General features: G+C 39.0%; 1 long non-coding RNA gene across 2 annotated transcripts in view; it reads left to right on the top strand.

The window, feature by feature from the left end:
• LOC133260780 (uncharacterized) overlaps positions 1 to 18,281 on the top strand; it is a 181,235-nt gene that overhangs the window by 117,930 nt on the left and 45,024 nt on the right. The window contains exon 4 of one of the 2 annotated variants that reach the window (XR_009740964.1): positions 14,795 to 14,833. The exons of the other annotated variant lie outside the window; for it this stretch is intronic. This is a non-coding gene — a long non-coding RNA (uncharacterized LOC133260780). The remainder of the gene's footprint in view (positions 1 to 14,794; positions 14,834 to 18,281) is intronic. 2 annotated transcript variants of the gene reach the window in all.

Below are 18,281 nucleotides of genomic sequence, written 5' to 3'. Positions count from 1 at the left end.
TGGCACTAGTGGTAAAGAATCTGCCTGCCAACGCAGGAGACGCAGGGGACGCAGCTTCAATCCCTGGCTTGAGACGGTCCCTGGAGGAGGCGTGGCAACCACTCCAGTGTTCTTGCCTGGAACATTCCATGGACAGAGGAGTCTGGCGGGGTATAGTTCATGAAGTTGCAAAGAGCTGGACACAACTGAGCACACACACACAACACAACACCTTTGAAAAAATGTGTGTCCTACAGAGACATGGAAGAAATGCCGAATCCAGTATAAACACCGGAGTTTAGGCCAGGCCTTTCCAGGACTGCATTTATAGCAATTTGACCATCATTTACTGAGAACTTATATTTAAACTTCACGGAAATACGAATAAATACAGTTAATGCCCACTAGGAGCTTAATAGGAGAAATGAGATGCAGTCATAAAAGATATATAAAATTAATTGATAATCATGAAAAACTGTTTTAAATCTGTTTGGCACTACATGTTAAATGGCTGCCAAGGGTATGTCAGGGTGAAGTAGCTCACTCTGTGCTGGTATAGCCTGGAAAGTTACGACATTCATTTTACTCTGAAAGTTGTTTAGTATTAGGCAATATTAGAACACAAAGATTATTGTCTTTACATGCATGAGGCAGACAGTAAGTATCAAAGACACTCAAAGAGGAAGATGTGATTCAAGGCTGGAGTAGTCTGAAAATTCTTTATGGAGAATGTAAAATATGAGTTGGGTAGCTCTCAAAATCTATGGCAAACAATGAGTCATGATTAAGCATTAGAAACTTTCCCTGAAATGAGAAATGAGATATGTATGACCATTGTGATTTTTTTTCTATTTAACATTAGGCTAGTCATCCTCATAAATGTATTAAGAGAAAAGCTAATAAAGGATTGAGAATTTGAAAGCAATATACAAAAGAGCCAGGCTGCTGATCACAAATCTAAAGTAGATACTTTTTGAAATAGTTTTCATTTAGTACCATAAATAATAAAGTGTAAAATTCAGTATTTTTAATGTTAATTTTAGGATATCTGCAGTTACACAGCTACCATCATAATCTAATTTTACTCCCTTTTCATCAATCAAAAATCTAGCATTAATTTACAAAGTAAAATTCTTGTACCAGCATTCCAGATACCCTAGCCTTAGGCAACCGTCAACATATTTGTCTTCAAAATTTGACTACCATTGTTTCCTACATGAAATCATACAATGTATGGTCTATTGTGACTGACTTCTTTCACTAGAGTATCCTTCTTTTGACCTTCATCCATTACTTTTTATGTTTTATTGACAAAGAGTATTCTATTATCTACACAGGTCAGATTTTATTATTTATTAATAAATAGATATGTCCATTCATCAGTTAATAAACATCTGGGCTGTCTCCGCATTTTGGCTGTTATGAATAATGCTGCCTTATAAACATCCATGTACAAGTTTTTATGTGGGTGAATGTTTTTATTTCTCTTGATTGGGAGGAATTACTAGATCACATGGTAATTCTGTATTTAACCCTTTGAGGAACTGCCAGACTGTTTTCCATACCTAGTGCAGTATATAAGGTTCCCAACTTCCCTGCATCTTCACCAAACACTCGTGTTTTGGCTGGCTTTTGGCCATAGCCAGTCTTGCAGGTATGAAGCGGTACCTGGCTAATGTTGATTGCACATATTTTCATGTGTTTAATTAGCTCTTTGAATATGGTTTGTGAAGAAATACCTACTCAAATTCCTTGTCTGTTTTTAATTGCTTTATCTTTTTATTATTAACTTGTAAAAGTTCTTTATATATTCAGAATGCATTTCCTTTATGACACATATGATTTAAAAATATTTTTTCCTTTGGGTTGTTGTTTTATTTTTTCAATGGTATTCCTTAAAAAACAAATGTTTTTCATTTTTATAAAACCAATTTATCTACTTTTTGTTTGCCTGTTGGCATTTTTAAGAATCCATAACCTAATCCAGAAATCACGAAGATTTCCTCCTATAATTTTTCCTAAGAGTTTTAATGTTTTACCTCTCGCATTCAGCTCTGTGATCCATTTTGAATAAATTTTTGTATTTTTGATGCTCTAATCCCCAGAACCTATGACTCTGTTACCTTACCTTGCGGATGTGATAAAGGTTATAGACCCTGAGATTGAGAGAATATTCTGGATTATCCAGATGTGCCTGATCTCATTACATGAGTCCTTAAATTCAGAGACTCTTTCCTGACTATGAAAGAGAGAGATGGCCATGTGGAAAGGACTTGGCGCCCCATCGTTGGTTCAGAGATGTAGTGTTCCGTGTGTGAGGACTGGAGAAAGGCCTCTGGGAGCTTAGAATGCTCCCGGGTGTTGGCAGCCAGGAAGATCCCTGTAAAGTCTTCAGTCTTACAGCTGCAAGGGCCTGAATTCTGTGAGCACGCAGATGACCAGGACATGGATTTCCCCCAGATCCTGCAGAAAGGAAGACAGGCTCATGGGCACCTTGCTATTAACCCTGTGAGATCAGCGCTAGGCTTCTGACTACAGATAATAAATCATGAAACGTAACAGTTTTGTATTGTTTAAGCCATCAAATCTGTGGCTACTGCAACAAAGGAAATGAGTACAATTTTCAATTCTGTTATGGGATCTTCCAAGTTAGTCTTTTCTTTCAATCTGGGGAAAATATTCTCTGTCCTCAGATTTGGGAACACTCAATGGTTTATTTCATGCCGTGAATTTCAGTTTTCCTCATTTCTATGTTCCTTTGCAGTCTCATGCTACTGATGGCTTTGCAGAAATTTCTACCACAACTCTTCAAGGACTCTTATTATGACATTATTTGAAAAAGATTTGTTCTCTGATGGGGTGTATGACACATTTTCTGGTTATCCCTTAAACTTTGCCTTTGAAAAGTGAAGTGAAAGTTGCTCAGTCATGTCTGACTCTTTGTCCCCATGGACTGTAGCCTGCTATGCTTCTCTGTCCATGGTCCAGGCCAAAATACTGGAGTGGGTAGCCATTCCCTTCTCCAGGGGATCTTCCCCACCCTGGGATCGAACCCAGGTCTCTCTTGCATTGCAGGCAGATTCCTTATCGTCTGAGCCACCAGGGAAGTCCATAGTTCACATATGTTCTGAACATTTGAACAACTTAAATTATGTCTTTTAAAAAAAGAAAATAAAAAACTTGTGGGAAAGCCATGTAAATGAGAGCAATATCTCAAATAATAGTGATAATTTTGGTAGCCACACTACTGAACTGTACTCTCTGGAAATCACAGAATCTTAAAGTCGGAAGTGATGTTAACCTCTTAAACTTGGGACAGAGGAAGCTGTTGCCAGAAAATGTAAAATGTAAGTGACTGGCAAAGGGTTGTCTGGTCTGTTGTGGCAGACACAGAATCTGACCTCCAGTATTATGTTTTCCAGTTGAAATCACTATCCACTAAATATTTAATTCTTTAAGACAGACGGTAGAGGAGTTACATATAGATATACTTATATCTTTATATGTAAAATGTAGATTTAAAGTGGATCCCATAAACCCAAGAGTTTAATGAAAGGACAATATATTAAACTTATGGGTTTATGGGATCCAGTTTAAACTAATTATAATGTAAAATATGATGGTAAATTTATTACTTCATGGTTCAAAGTTTATTTTCCTTTATAAGAGCACACAACTTTTTTTTTTTTTTTCAGAGATATGCTGAGATTGGTAAATGTTAATCACTATTAAGAAGTAGATAAAATATCTTTAGTATATTATTTTTTTACATTTCTATATGTTTGAAAATTTCTATAATTAAAAAAAAGAACATGCTGTAGTTCATAAGGAAACTGGAGCCTATTGTACAGAGTGAAGTAAGTCAGAAAGAAAGACACCAATATGGTACATTAATGCACATATATGGAATTTAGAAAGACGGTAACAACAACCATATATGCAAGACAGCAGAAGAGACGCAGATGTAAAGAACAGTCTTTGGACTCTGTGGGAGAGGGTAAGGCTGGGGTGATTCTAGAGAACAGCACTGAAACGTGTGTATTATCATATGTGGGAGAGGGTAAGGCTGGGGTGACTCTAGAGAACAGCATTGAAACATGTGTATTATCATATGTGGGAGAGGGTAAGGCTGGGGTGATTCTAGAGAACAGCATTGAAACGTGTGTATTATCATATGTGGGAGAGGGTAAGGCTGGGATGACTCTAGAGAACAGCATTGAAACGTGTGTATTATCATACGTGAAACAGATCGCCAGTCCAGGTTCCACGCACGAGACAGGGTGCTCAGGGCCGGTGCACTGGGATGACCCAGGGGATGGGACGGGGAGGGAGGTGGGAGGGGGTTCAGGATGGGGAACACATGTACACCCGTGGCTGATTCATGCCAGTGTATGGCAAAACCACTACAATATTGTAAAGTAATTAGCTTCCAATTAAAATAAATAAATTAATTTAAAAAAACTGTCAGAGGTGCAACAAATACCATGGAGTTTGAAATTTTGAAATTATCAAAAAGACGTTAAACTTCATTTGATTTTAACGTCATCTTTTTCTATTTTTTTTCATTTATTTTTTTATTTTATTTTTTAACTTTACAATATTGTATTGGTTTTGCCATATATCAACATGAATCCGCCACAGGTATACACATGTTCCCCATCCTGAACCCTCCTCCCTCCTCCCTCCCTGTACCATGTCATTTTTTTACATCCTTTTTTTTTTTGGAATTGATGTGGGGGCAAGAGATCTTTTCTAGAAAAACAGTAAAGCTCTAGGCATTTGAGTTAGCTGATGGGGAAGGAACAAGGGATGTGTTAAAACAAGGAAAAGCTAGGATGAATATCAATTCGTTATATAAAATACATGCAGTTCAAGATATTTGTATATGTATATATTATGACTGTTTAAATGCTGATCTTTAAGTAACTTTCTCCTTTGTGTTTCTTTAAAGAAAAAAGTATAGCAACTTTGAAAAAAAATGATAAATTTTGTTTCTGCATTTTAAAATATCTTTAATACTAATTAAGACCATAAATTTAAGGTTAGCAAAATTATACTCCTTCAGACTTAAGAGAAATTAATAGTGGAAGAAAATTTTGCAATGTAATGGTATCACCATTAGCAACCTCCTTTTCTTCATTTAGATATATTTGGGGAAACAGATTGCAGTGCCGATATGACTTTCTTACTTGTTAATAAGTCAGTGAAGGGAATGAGCTCCAACTGGTTCTGTTTTGTGCTTTTTTCCCATTGTACTCCAGATCACTGTACTAGCAGAGTCAAGCAAAGTTTTCATCTCATCCTCTGATCTGTCAATTTTTAGCCCTTTAAAATGAAATTCCAATGACAATCCTATTGTAATGCCAGTGAGAGATGTGCAGTTTAGGACTAAAATTTTATCCCTCTGTCCCCCACCCCCCACGCAAATGAAAGAATAATGACTCATTAAAGTGCCTTCCTTCTTCTAGATATCATTTCAGTGATATCTGACATTAATGGGAAATATTGATTATATCTTTTCCTAGCCCTAATATTCATTGTCATTTCTCTGTGTACATCCCCTATTGGACAAGTCTTGGCCTCTACTTTTATTTCATAGAACATCTTTTAAAAATTCAAAGACAATAATGAGAATTAGAATCATGTCTAAAAATTCAGGGACAGTTGTGAGAATTCGAGTCATGTCTTCTCTTTAAAGACTCTTCCATGACATAGCAGATCTCTGTTCCAGTCTTTCTTCGTCCATGGAGCGGAAGTTCGGTCTTAGTGACCCTCTGATTTTGCCTGCTTCCCCAGAATCCTGGAATTAGAGCTGTGTGATTTATTTCTGCAAGTATGTCAAGACTAGCTCTGGCCTTTCAGTGATGTATTTCCTTGTGTTAGGACTGGAGTTGCCCAGTTGTGTCTGACTCTCTGTGACCCCATGGACTATACAGCCCACCAGGCTCCTCTGTCCATGGGATTCTCCAGGCAAGAATACTGGAGTGAGTTGTCGTTTCCTCCTCCAGGGTATCTTCCTGACCCAGGGATCGAACCCACATCCCCTGCATTGCCAGGCAGCTTCTTTACCATTTGAGCCATCAGAGAAGCCCTGATATGTTTCCTTATTTTAGTCTTTACATGCAACTAAAAATAACTATGTTTATGTATCATATTTCAAACCATCACTAGATCATTTAAAATGATTTTATTGAAAGGACCTAGCTAGGAATGTGTCTTCTAGGTACGTCCCTTCTGAAGACCCTCGATTGTAAAAAATGATGACTTTCCACGTCCCAGCGTGTGTGATGCACTCACCATCCTGTTCAAAGCAGCAGCATCTCACCTTTCATTATTGAAAATTCCTCATTTTTCTTAATTTGGGTATGCATTGCCTACTCACTGTCTCTGTGTTTTTTCCCTTTATTCAGGAATCCAGGGGTTACTTTTTTTTTTTTTTTTTGTCTCTTGATAGTGTCGCCAGCGGCATGGTTTTGAGTTGCATTAGGATCAGGGCCTCTCCCTTCCCCAGGAGGCTACCTGATACAGGACAAAGCCTCATAGAAGAAAGCATGAGCATTTGTTGGTCAAAAATATCTGGGTTTGAATCTAAGTTTCATCTGATAAGTTTTCTGAGAAAAATAAGTTTAATAATATATACAAAGATCTAACACAATGCTGATGTTCAACAAATGTTATTTCCTTTTCCTTTATTTCTTCGGTCCCACATGATTTCTAATTTATATTTTTGGTTTAATTAGCACCTAAAGTATTTGGCATCAGATCAGATCAGATCAGATCACTTGCTCAGTCGTGTCCGACTCTTTGTGATCCCATGAATCGCAGCACACCAGGCCTCCCTGTCCACCACCAACTCCCGGAGTTCACTCAGACTCACGTCCATCGAGTCAGTGATGCCATCCAGCCATCTCATCCTCTGTCGTCCCCTTCTCCTCCTGCGCCCAATCCCTCCCAGCATCAGAGTCTTTACCAATGAGTCAACTCTTCGCATGAGGTGGCCAAAGTACTGGAGTTTCAGCTTTAGCATCTTTCCTTCCAAAGAAATCCCAGGGCTGATCTCCTTCAGAATGGACTGGTTGGATCTCCTTGCAGTCCAAGGGACTCTCAAGAGTCTTCTCCAACACAGCTTTATCTTTGTGCTCTTCCTCCCTAGGATGCTTGCTACAGCTCCACTGAACTTCTTCCGGTTCCTTATTCATTATCCTGCATCAGAGAGTTGCCTGCTTTATTCAGTCTGAAGCACTTCTCTCTCTACTTTATTTTTATGATTCACTGTTAGTGAATCTTAATTAAGGTTCACTAGAGAAGCAGAACCAAGATTATTTATTATAAGGAATTGGCTCACATGATTATGGAGACTCGAGGTCCCAAGATCTATAGTTAATAAGCTGGGGACCCAAGAGCAGTGATAGTCTGAGTACCAGTCACACTCTAAGTTCAAAGGCAGAGACCCAGTGTCCAAGCTCAAAGGCAGGTGGAGAAAATGAGTTCTGTTGTGGTGGTGTTCAGTCGCTGAGTTGTGTCTGATTCTCTGCAGCCCCATGGACTGCAGCATGCCAGGCCTCCCCGTCCCTCACCCTCCCAGTCCCGCCTCCAAACTTTTGTTCTCTTCAGGAATTCAGTGGATTAGGCGAAGCTCATTCACCTGGGGAGAGCATTCTGCTTTATTCTGCTACAGATTCAGATATTAATCTCATCCAGACACACCCTCATAGACACACCCCAAATAATGTTTAACCAATTATCTAGGGACTGTGTGGAGCAATTAAGTTAGCACACAACAGTTGCCATCACAACCTTCTAGAATCATTCTGGCCACCTCTCTTCTCAAGACACACTGCTGTGACCCAGGTCCTGATGAGACTGTTCTTACTCTCCTACCTCCTTCTGTAGCTCTGTCTGTCCCCACGCCAGCACTCACACACGTCTCCCTCGCCTGCTTACACACGTCCTTAAAGACCCTAGTTCCTGCTCCTCCTTCCCTTTGTGATTCCTACTTTAGGAGTTAGAAAGTATACTTTGGCACTTAGGTGTTCAATAAATATGCATTGAATGCATGAGCTATTCTATTAACCTTTAGCTTGAATCCTCATGAACATTAAATTATTTTGGCTTGATCGCTGATATAAAACCAACATTTACTCCTGCCCAATTATGGCTGAATATATAGGTAACCACATTCAACATTCTGGTTTCATTAACTTTCCCCTGCGATTTATACACTAAACTTGCTCACTCTGTGGTCTAGATACTCTGTACTGATTAAAAGTGTGGCTACCTTGTTAGAATTCTCTTGGTTGATCACCACCGGGGAAAAGGGCATTCCGTTTCGCTGTTCAAGTTAGACAGTGGCATGTGAAGGGGGCAGAAGCTTTGGAATAAAGCACAGCCCAGGGTAGGAGACCAGCTCTTCTGATCTTCATTCTGTCTTATTGACTTCTGCAGACTGAGCATATAGGAAAGTGCTTGGCAGAAATTAGGTTTTAAAAATTGTTAGATACTTTGATAAGTTACAAAAGTTATTTTAGTACCAGGCTTCTCACTTGGTGATGGTAATTGTATCCATTTCACAAAGATATTTGTGACTATAAATGAGTTAATGTGCTCACATTGAGTGCAAAGAATATGCCAAATGAAACTCTGTTTATATTTGTTGTTTTCATAGTTTTGGAGTATCTGTGAATGTGTTTATAAGTGCAAAATTAATTTTCCATCCTGTAACCTCCAATTGCATACATTTTCCCTCTATTTTTAAGTACTTACATGTGCCAGGTACTACCTAAGTGCTTTACATATGTCATCATTTCTTTAATATGGTGTTGTTCTTCTCAGTTAACAGAGAAAATCTGGTTTCATAAAGACTGAATAACTTTGCAAGTTCACACAACTTGCAAAACCTAAACTGGCACCTGAAATTATACCAAAATTCAGTGGCAAGTCCATTCTCTAGGTCTGTGAGTCTGCTTCTGTTTTGTAAGTAAGTATCATTTGTATCATTTCTTTTTAGAGTCCACATATAAGGGATGTCATATGATATTTCTCCTCTGTCGGACTTACCTCACTCAGAATGACACTCTGTAACATATGGTTGCTGGGGGAAGAGAGGGGAAGGGAGAGTGAGGGAGTTTGGGATGGATGTGTACGCACTGCTATACTTAAAATGGATAATCAAGAAGGACCCGCTGTGTAGAGCACATGGAACTCACTCGATGCCATGAGGCAGCTGGGATGGAAAGGGAGTTAGGGGGACAATGGATTCATGTATATGTAAGACTAAATCCCTTTGCTGTTCACCTGAAACCATCACAGCATTCTTAATCGAATATACCGCAATGCAAAATAAAAAGATCAAAAAGTTCATTGGTGATAAGTGTGCTCAATTTTAAAACACCTGGAATAAAGTCTGTGTTCATAAGTTAATTTCCTTTCCCTTCTTGTCCTGTAGGATCAGGGTCCTGTTGTTCTGTATCCTTTGCGTTCGCTTAAGCAGAGAGCCTCTGACATCGTTCCGTGGAGGCATTTCCCGCAGAGCGCGTGAAGGTGTTTGCTCCAGCTGTTCTTGGCTCCTCCCAGCTATGCTGACTCCTCCCCAACCCTCGGGGGTGTTACCGGGCGCAGCTGGCTCAGCCATGATTGCGCAGACGAAGCCTCCCCTGGATGGGCTCTGGTCAGACTACACTGGAAAATTTGTGATGGAAAGATGATTGTCTTTCATCCTTGAGAAGGTGGAAGTCCCACCTGGCTCCATCCGAGTAAAGGGAAGAGCAAGGTGAAACTTGCGTCTCTGTAGTCCTGTGTCTGCGGCGTTCAACTCGGCGTGTGCCCTGAGTCCCTGCGTTCCCGTCACTGCCTAATCCAGCGCCCGGTGATGCTCTGCCGCCTGTATTCCGGAGACTTGCCCTTCTCTCCTCAGATTTCCTTCCACAATAGTCGTCCTCCTGGTCTGTCAATGGTATCTTTTTCTTCTGTCCTTATTGCCCTTACTCTTCCAGTCTACTGTCAAGAATATGAATAACAACAAGCATCCTCAAATGCTCTGATTCTTTTCTTTTAGTTACCATTCTTTCTTTTTCCATTTGATAGAAAACTCTTAGAATGTATGGTAATCTTAACTTTTCTCCTAATATCTTCCAAAAAATACAACTTAAAATTTGCTAAAAGAACTCTAGTAAGATATTTTATAAGTTAAATAAACAGGGTGACAATATACAGCCTTGACAAACTCCTTTTCCTATTTGAACCAGTCTGTTGTTCCATGTCCAGTTCTAACTGTTGCTTCCTGACCTGCATACAGATTTCTCAAGAGGCAGATCAGGTGGTCTGGTATTCCCCTCTCTTTCAGAATTTTCCACAAGCTGGAATCAAGATTGCCGGGAGAAATATCAATAACCTCAGATATGCAGATGACACCACCCTTATGGAAGAAAGTGAAGAGGAAATAAAAAGCCTCTTGATGAAAGTGAAAGTGGAGAGTGAAAAAGTTGGCTTAAAGCTCAACATTCAGAAAACGAAGATCATGGCATCTGGTCCCACCACTTCATGGGAAATAGATGGAGAAACAGTGGAAACAGTGTCAGACTTTATTTTTCTGGGCTCCAAAGTCACTGCAGGTGGTGACTGCAGCCATGAAATTAAAAGACACTTACTCCTTGGAAGGAAAGTTATGACCAACCTAGATAGCGTATTCAAAAGCAGAGACATTACTTTGCCAACAAAGGTTCGTCTAGTCAAGGCTATGGTTTTTCCAGTGGTCATGTATGGATTTGAGAGTTGGACAGTGAAGAAGGCTGAGTGCCGAAGAATTGATGCTTTTGAACTGTGGTGTTGGAGAAGACTCTTGAGAGTCCCTTGGACTGCAAGGAGATCCAACCAGTCCATTCTGAAGGACATCAGCCCTGGGATTTCTTTGGAAGGAATGATGCTAAAGCTGAAACTCCAGTACTTTGGTCACCTCATGCGAAGAGTTGACTCATTGGAAAAGACTCTGATGCTGGGAGGGATTGGGGGCAGGAGGAGAAGGGGACGGCAGAGGATGAGATGGCTGGATGGCATCACTGACTCGATGGACGTGAGTCTGAGTGAGCTCCGGGAGTTGGTGGTGGACAGAGAGGCCTGGCGTGCTGCGCTTCATGGGGTCACAAAGAGTCGGACACAACTGAGCAACTGAACTGATCTGATCTGAAGATATTTTATTGAATTAAAAACCATCAGTTGAACTATATTTACAACTTAATAATTAACTGAATGATGTAAATTAGCTTATTGATTTCATTGTTTTAAAGCTCATAATTCATGTATTTTAAAAAGCCTTTATTTACAGTTAACAGTATAATATTTTATCCCTAAAGAATCAAAGATATTCTCTTCGATTAGTAGGGACCATTTTTCTATATTGCAAACATTTAGCTAATTTACAAATCACTGCCCTTTTCCACTCAGGGTTTAATAAATTGATTTTAATAATAAATGTATTCAAGCATAATAGGAAAATATAGTTAATAATATTAGTAATTTGAAAATTAAATATGTGAGTAGCCAGTTGGTTTTGTTCTGAATTACTTTAGGTATACAGATGCACAGACACATTCTTTTCTGTTGGCTGTTTCTACCCATATAAAATTTAATAATAGTTTGACTAATGTGATGGGGAAAATTATTCTATTTATAGTTACTGAAAAATTTGAAGAACCTTGCACATTTTGTTCCTAAAGTAGAAATTAACATTTTAAGGATACAGCATTGTCAGAGTTCAGCAAAGCATTTGGTTATTTTTTAGCCTCAAGAAGCGGGAAAATTGTAGTTATTTAAGTGTCACTGCTTTGCAAAGAAAGACTTCAGTCTCTTGTTTCTTTGTCTCTTTATCCTTCATTTGCAAGTGCTTGCATAATATATCCAGTAAGTGTATTTTTTGAAGTATAACTATTTTTTAACAGATGCAATCTTTACTTTTATTGCTTCATATTTACATTAGAGATTAATATATTTTCTTGAATGCTTGGCAGATTAACATTTCTTTGTTTATCTTTATGATTTTTTTAAGCACTAGAGAAGTCTGTCATTGACAAAACTGAGCTAATGTCAATGACTCTATTTTTAAGAGTTTTTCTGTGACACTGAAATTTTGGAAAATCATGTACACATATAAATTAGATGATAAGGGTAGAAACTGAAGCTTCAATTGCAAGAGTTACTCAGTGTATTATTTTTCTTAAGCTTATTAGATGAGAACATTGAAGCTGTCGTTATATGTTTATAAAATAGTTTATTGCTGTTTGCGAAATCTTGCCATTTTTATTCTGATTCTTTAATTCTTTTAATAAAATAATCAATCTAATTAAATCATTGAAGGTTAAAATCAAATTCCATTTCAATATTATTTACCTAGGATTCCTAAGAGCTTCTAAGTGTTTAATTAACTCAGTTGTAGAAGGGTTAACAGTCAAAAATATATCCAGGTCATCTAAGTCATACAATTGTCGGATGGTTGCTAGGCAACAGATATCCGGTTTGGCTGATGCATGTTCTAGGCAAAGATTACAGTGTGAAAAGAACAAATTACATGATACCTGCGTTTTTATTGTTATGCTTTTTGAAAATAAAGTTGTATTGGAGGAGTAAAAAAAGCCTTGACATTTATTATGCACATCGTATTTCTTCTAAATGTCAGAACTATATTATTTGATAGTTAAGTGATAAGGGACAATAAATTCAAATGACAGATGACATTTTATTTCTTATGTGGTTTTAGAGATGAGCCTTCCATTTAATCCTGTTTTTGTAGCGTGTCATCAAGTTAATTAATTTCTAAATTCATTGTGATTGGAAAGAAACTGCAAATGAAAATGAATTGAAATATAATTAATTTAATATGTACACATTTTAATGCTACTAAGGAAAAGAAAGGAAAATGACTTACATTACATGGTTCTAGCGAAATACCAGAATATTCCAGCAGTGATGAAAATGCTGTTGAGAGAGGCCACAGTTTAGAAATTTAGGGTGAAATGTAATTATTTGCAAATGACTTAAAACTGCCATTATTCCATATGACTTGATTTATTTTTATAATCCATGTGAAGCATAATGCCTGTATCTTAGTTATAGCGTCCGATAACATTAGTTCTTCCTCATTGTTTTACTACCTTAATAATTGATGAATAAGGAGTAGGTGAGAATTTTGATTGAAAGAGGGAAAAAATCAAAGTTATCTATTGGATGTCTAGGAAACAAAAATATATTGTATGATCATTAGTTTTCAAACCTATTATATGTTATGTTAAGCAAACTTTTAAAGATCTCATTTTTATCCCCAAATAAGTAGGTGTGGCAGAAATCATAAGAGAATCTTTTGATTAGTTCTTCTTCAGGAAAATTTAATTGAAAACTTAGCAAAACTGATATTTTCTTTTGTGTCGATTGGGAATGCAATTTCTCACCAATTATGAGGTCTCTCGGTGAATTTCTAGTTCTTAGGATTAGAGGAAAATTATCAGATCAGATCAGATCAGTCGCTCAGTTGTGTCCGACTCTTTGCGACCCCATGAATTGCAGCACGCCAGGCCTCCCTGTCCATCACCAACTCCTGGAGTTCACCCAGACTCGTGCCCATCGAGTCAGTAATGCCATCCAGCCATCTCATCCTCTGTCGTCCCCTTCTCCTCCTGCCCCCAATCCCTCCCAGCATCAGAGTCTTTTCCAATGAGTCAACTCTTCGTATCAGGTAGCCAAAGTACTGGAGTTTCAGCTTTAGCATCATTCCTTCCAAAGAAATCCCAGGGCTGATCTCCTTCAGAATGGACTGGTTGGATCTCCTTGCAGTCCAAGGGACTCTCAAGAGTCTTCTCCAACACCACAGTTCAAAAGCATCAATTCTTCGGTGCTCAACCTTCTTCACAGTCCAACTCTCACATCCATACATGACCACAGGAAAAACCATAGCCGTGACTAGACGAACCATTGTTGGCAAAGTAATGTCTCTGCTTTTGAATATGCTATCTAGGTTGGTCATAACTTTCCTTCCAAGGAGTAAGTGTCTTTTAATTTCATGGCTGCAGTCACCATCTGTAGTGATTTAGAAGAAATATATTTAAACTCAACATCTTTACAAAAGAAAATTTTATTAAATTTATATCTAAAATTATGATCCTGATGCTTCTCTCTGATTTCTGGTATTAGATAATAGAATTTAAGAGAACTCAGTTGACATGATTTAGCAAGCCATTTGAAAAGTACCACCATTTTTTTCTAATTCAAACCAAACTTGTTGCTTATATAAACCTGAATTCTGTATTCAGTTCACAAAGCAGACACCCACTCATTTATTATAGACTCTAAAAAGTCAGGCCAGGATTTGTCTTACCTCTTGGAAAATCAGCCAGGGAAGACGTCTTTATGTTCTTGATGTGTAAAGTGACAACTCCAGACTCCGTGTGAGCTTGTTGATGGTACCATATAACAGTAAAGACAGTAAAATAACATTACTTTAAATTGTGAAAACTAAGCTATTTATGAATATGTCCAACATAAAGAGAAATGTAATTATGCTTAATATGAATCCTCTGTATAGCAGCTTTTATAATGTGTGACCTTGTTCAAGAGCAAACTGTCTGCCTAACATTTTAAAAATAAAGACTAGACTCAAGTAAATATTGTTACCAGGTTTCAGAAACGCCTCAACATGTTATGAAATAAGTGCGTTTAGAAAATCAAGGCTGTTACAATTCGAGGACTAGATTGCGCAGAAGGTGATGCTGTTTTCAAAGTTATGCCTCTTAAGACTATTATGCTCAATTTTCTTTTTCTTTTTGACATCCAGAAACAGGCATGTCTGGATGAAAAGAGTTTTATTTAAAAGGTAAGAGAAAACCCTTTAAAGAATTAGTATAGATGCTTGATGATTTAATATGCATTTCTGGGGATATTTTGGAAATTAGTTGTGTCTAATTCAGCTTTGCTCGTTTCTTCTAGATTTATTCCACTTTGAGGGACATGTGAAATTAGTGGAACCAGACGTACGCAGAGGATCAGGCTGTATAAACCCCATCTCCCTTAAATTGCTAACTACCATTATCTATATTTTAATAAGGAGACTTTTATTGGTATTGAGGATTCTTCTTGTTTTATACCCTCCATTGAGTTGTTGTATCTTCACTTACTTCCTTCTTCCCATTGGGGGCTTCCCTGGTAGCTCAGTTGGTAAAGAATCTGCCTGCAAGGCAGGACACCCCAGTTCAGTTCCTGGGTTGGGAAGATCCGCTGGAGAAGAGATAGGCTACCCACTCCAGTATTTTTGGGCTTCCCTTGGGGCTCAGCAGGTAAAGAATCTGCCTGCATTGAGGGAGACCTGGGTTCAATCCCTGGGTTGGGAAGATCTCCTGGAGAAGGGATAGGCTACCCAGTCCAGTATTCTGGCCTGGAGAATTCCATGGACTGTATAACCCGTTGAGTTGGGAAGAGTCAGACATGGCTTTCACTTTCCTATATTTTTAATAGATTATCTGTATAGAATTTCATGACCATTCTAAGAAATGATGATGGAAAAACCCTTTAGACTTGAATTGAGGTAGAGTAAAACAGTAAATTTTTGTTAGGTCAACTAAATCATAAGTCTTATCAGTTATTTCATAAAGCACATTAAGGCAGAGCCATAATAGGGTCTTAAGACTTTATTTTCCTTCCACCTACGGACATAATCTACTAGAAACTGACAGATTCCTCTATTGGATCGTGAATCACCCCATTTATATGGAAGAGATTCCAGATGTCCAAAACTGACTTGGAAATTTGTATGTTATTCTTGAATTACTGAAAGAGACTGATCCAAACATGTGGCCTGCTCAGTCACGAGTAGGAGAATAGAGGGAAATAGACGTGGGGTCGAAAAAATTAAGAAAATCATGATGTCATTAGTTTTGCTTATATCATACTTGAAATTGATTTGATTATATTATAATTGCATTATAAAATAAATATAAAATTAGTATCTGAGAAAGGCCTTTGTCAGAAGACCAAGCCTGGATTCTCTCAATGCTTACTGTACGCGTGGAGACTGGAGAAAGAAAGAGAATGAAGAAGACCAATGCTTATTAGGTGTCTTCCACTTGTTAGACACTGTTCTAAGGGCACATTATCCCATTTAACTTTATAACCCAGTAAGGCAGAGAGTGTCATCTCCAACTGACAGATGAGAAAAAAGAAACTTACAGAAGTTATGCAGTTTGCAAAATGGCTTAAACTGGTGCCCAGCAGAGAAGGCATTTGAACTGAGGCATGTCTGCCTGCTGGGCCCATGTTCATAGCGGTTGCTGAGCTTGAAATTAGCAGCAGCAGCAGCAACTGTAGCGAAAGAGCCGTAAGAATGTTCCTCGTTTTGTGGCCTCCTGATAGTGGCTGAATAAACATTCAGTGACGTGGGCAGAAAGCGAACAAGTCTTCGCTTCCTTTGTTTCCTGAATCTTGTGTAGGACGACACTTCAGTTGCAGATATACAGATAACAGCCTGGGTGTGTTCATCTGGCTAAACGAAAAATCCTGGTGTTAGGAAAACACACAAATGGTGAACATCACTTACAACAGTAGTTTGCACACTTATGTTTCCAACTTTGGCAAACTTATGTTTCCAACTTATTTTTTGAATATGACTCATAGTAAGAAAAATATACTTTCTTTCACCAACACACACACATACACAGAAATGTGTAAAGTAGCACTTTACCGGAGTTACAAGTAATGCGGTGTATATTCCATCTCATCCTAGTTCATGCTATGGTATAATATTCTACCATTTTTTAAAAAAATACTAGTTATAGACACACTGAAATGAGTTCATAACACGCCATGGGCCATGATTTATAGTTTGGAAATTACTGTTTGAAAGGTATCAGGTAAAGTTTCCTAGGAGGCTTCCCTCTTGGCTCAGATGGTAAAGAATCCGCCTGCAATGTGGGTGACCTGGGTTTCATCCCTGGGTCAGGAAGATCCCCCGGAGGAGGGCATGGCACCCTACTTTAGTATTCCTGCCTGGAGAATCCCATGGACAGAGGAGCCTGGCGGGGTATAGTCCATGGGGTCACAAAGAGTCGGACACGACTGAGCAACTCACACACACAGGCTCGCAAAGGTTCCTAGAGAATTTAAACTGTAACCTTAGACTAAGAAAATAAGTCGAAGGCCACTAGGCCAAACGCAGGGAAGAGGAGGCTGTGCAGACTTGTGCTCCAGGCAGAGACAACAGGAGGCGTGCCAGCCAGAAGTGGAAAGGGGTTTGGTTAGCTCAGGAAACCGAGAGGAGGGACAGGGTAGCTGGCGTGAGTTGGCAGAGGGGGAAAGTAGTCATATGTGTGACACATACACATGTTACTCAGAGCTACCCATGGGGTCACCTGGACACGGCGGAGCGGCCAAGCGTGCACACGCGCAGGCTGCATTCACAGTGAAATTTGGGGGGTGCTGCTGGAGGAGGGGGTAGTGCTGACTTAATCAGATTGTCTTTGTACAGAGCTCAAGGTGGGGAAAACTAAGAGGCACAGGACTGGACGTCAGGAGAACAGTTCGGAAGCTGTGCCCGTGGTCTGGGGGGGAGCTGGAGAGTGGGCTGGGTGGGACATACTTTAGAACAGGCCAGTCAAGGAGAGCTGGAGGAAAGTAGCCGATAGAAAAGTATATTTAGGAAATAAAAACAAGATGATTTAGTGATGAACTGGTGGTGGAGAGGAAGTGAAGAAGAAACATGGCTATAATAGTTATAATAATTGTTAGCATTTTAGACTGTCAGATACTTTTAAAGCAATGTTGTGCTAAATTTGACTTTCAAACATCCTTCTGGATGTAATCTGCATTCAGTCTATTTTCTGTTGTCATTCACACACATTTATCTGTGAAGCAGCACCTCTCAGGTTTTTCACTTACCTGGGTAAAGGCTAGTGCTGTAAAAGTGTAGTCGTGTAAAGTTACTTCCCTGGTGGCTCAGACGGTAAAGCGTCTGTCTACAATGCGGGAGACCTGGGTTCAATCCCTGGGTCGGAAGATTCCCCGGAGAAGGAAATGGCAACCCACTCCAGGATTCTTGTCTGGAGAATCCCATGGACAGAGGAGCCCGGTGTCCATGGGGTCACAAAGAGTCGGACACAACTGAGTGACTTCACTTTCACTTTCACTTTAGTGCTATAAACGAAAATAAGGAATAGTGGAGATGTTTGTTTTTTAGAGTGGAAATGAGGGGTTGATGAATTTGGTTTGAATGTCATGGGCTTTGGATGCCTCTCTGTGGATCTGTTGTTCAGTCGCTCAGTTGTGTCGGACTC

The sequence above is a fragment of the Bos javanicus genome, chromosome 14 (genome assembly GCF_032452875.1).
Source record: "Bos javanicus breed banteng chromosome 14, ARS-OSU_banteng_1.0, whole genome shotgun sequence".
NCBI lineage: Eukaryota > Metazoa > Chordata > Mammalia > Artiodactyla > Bovidae > Bos > Bos javanicus.
Note: the sequence above shows the minus strand (reverse complement) of the source record. Positions and strands in the feature narration are given on the sequence as shown.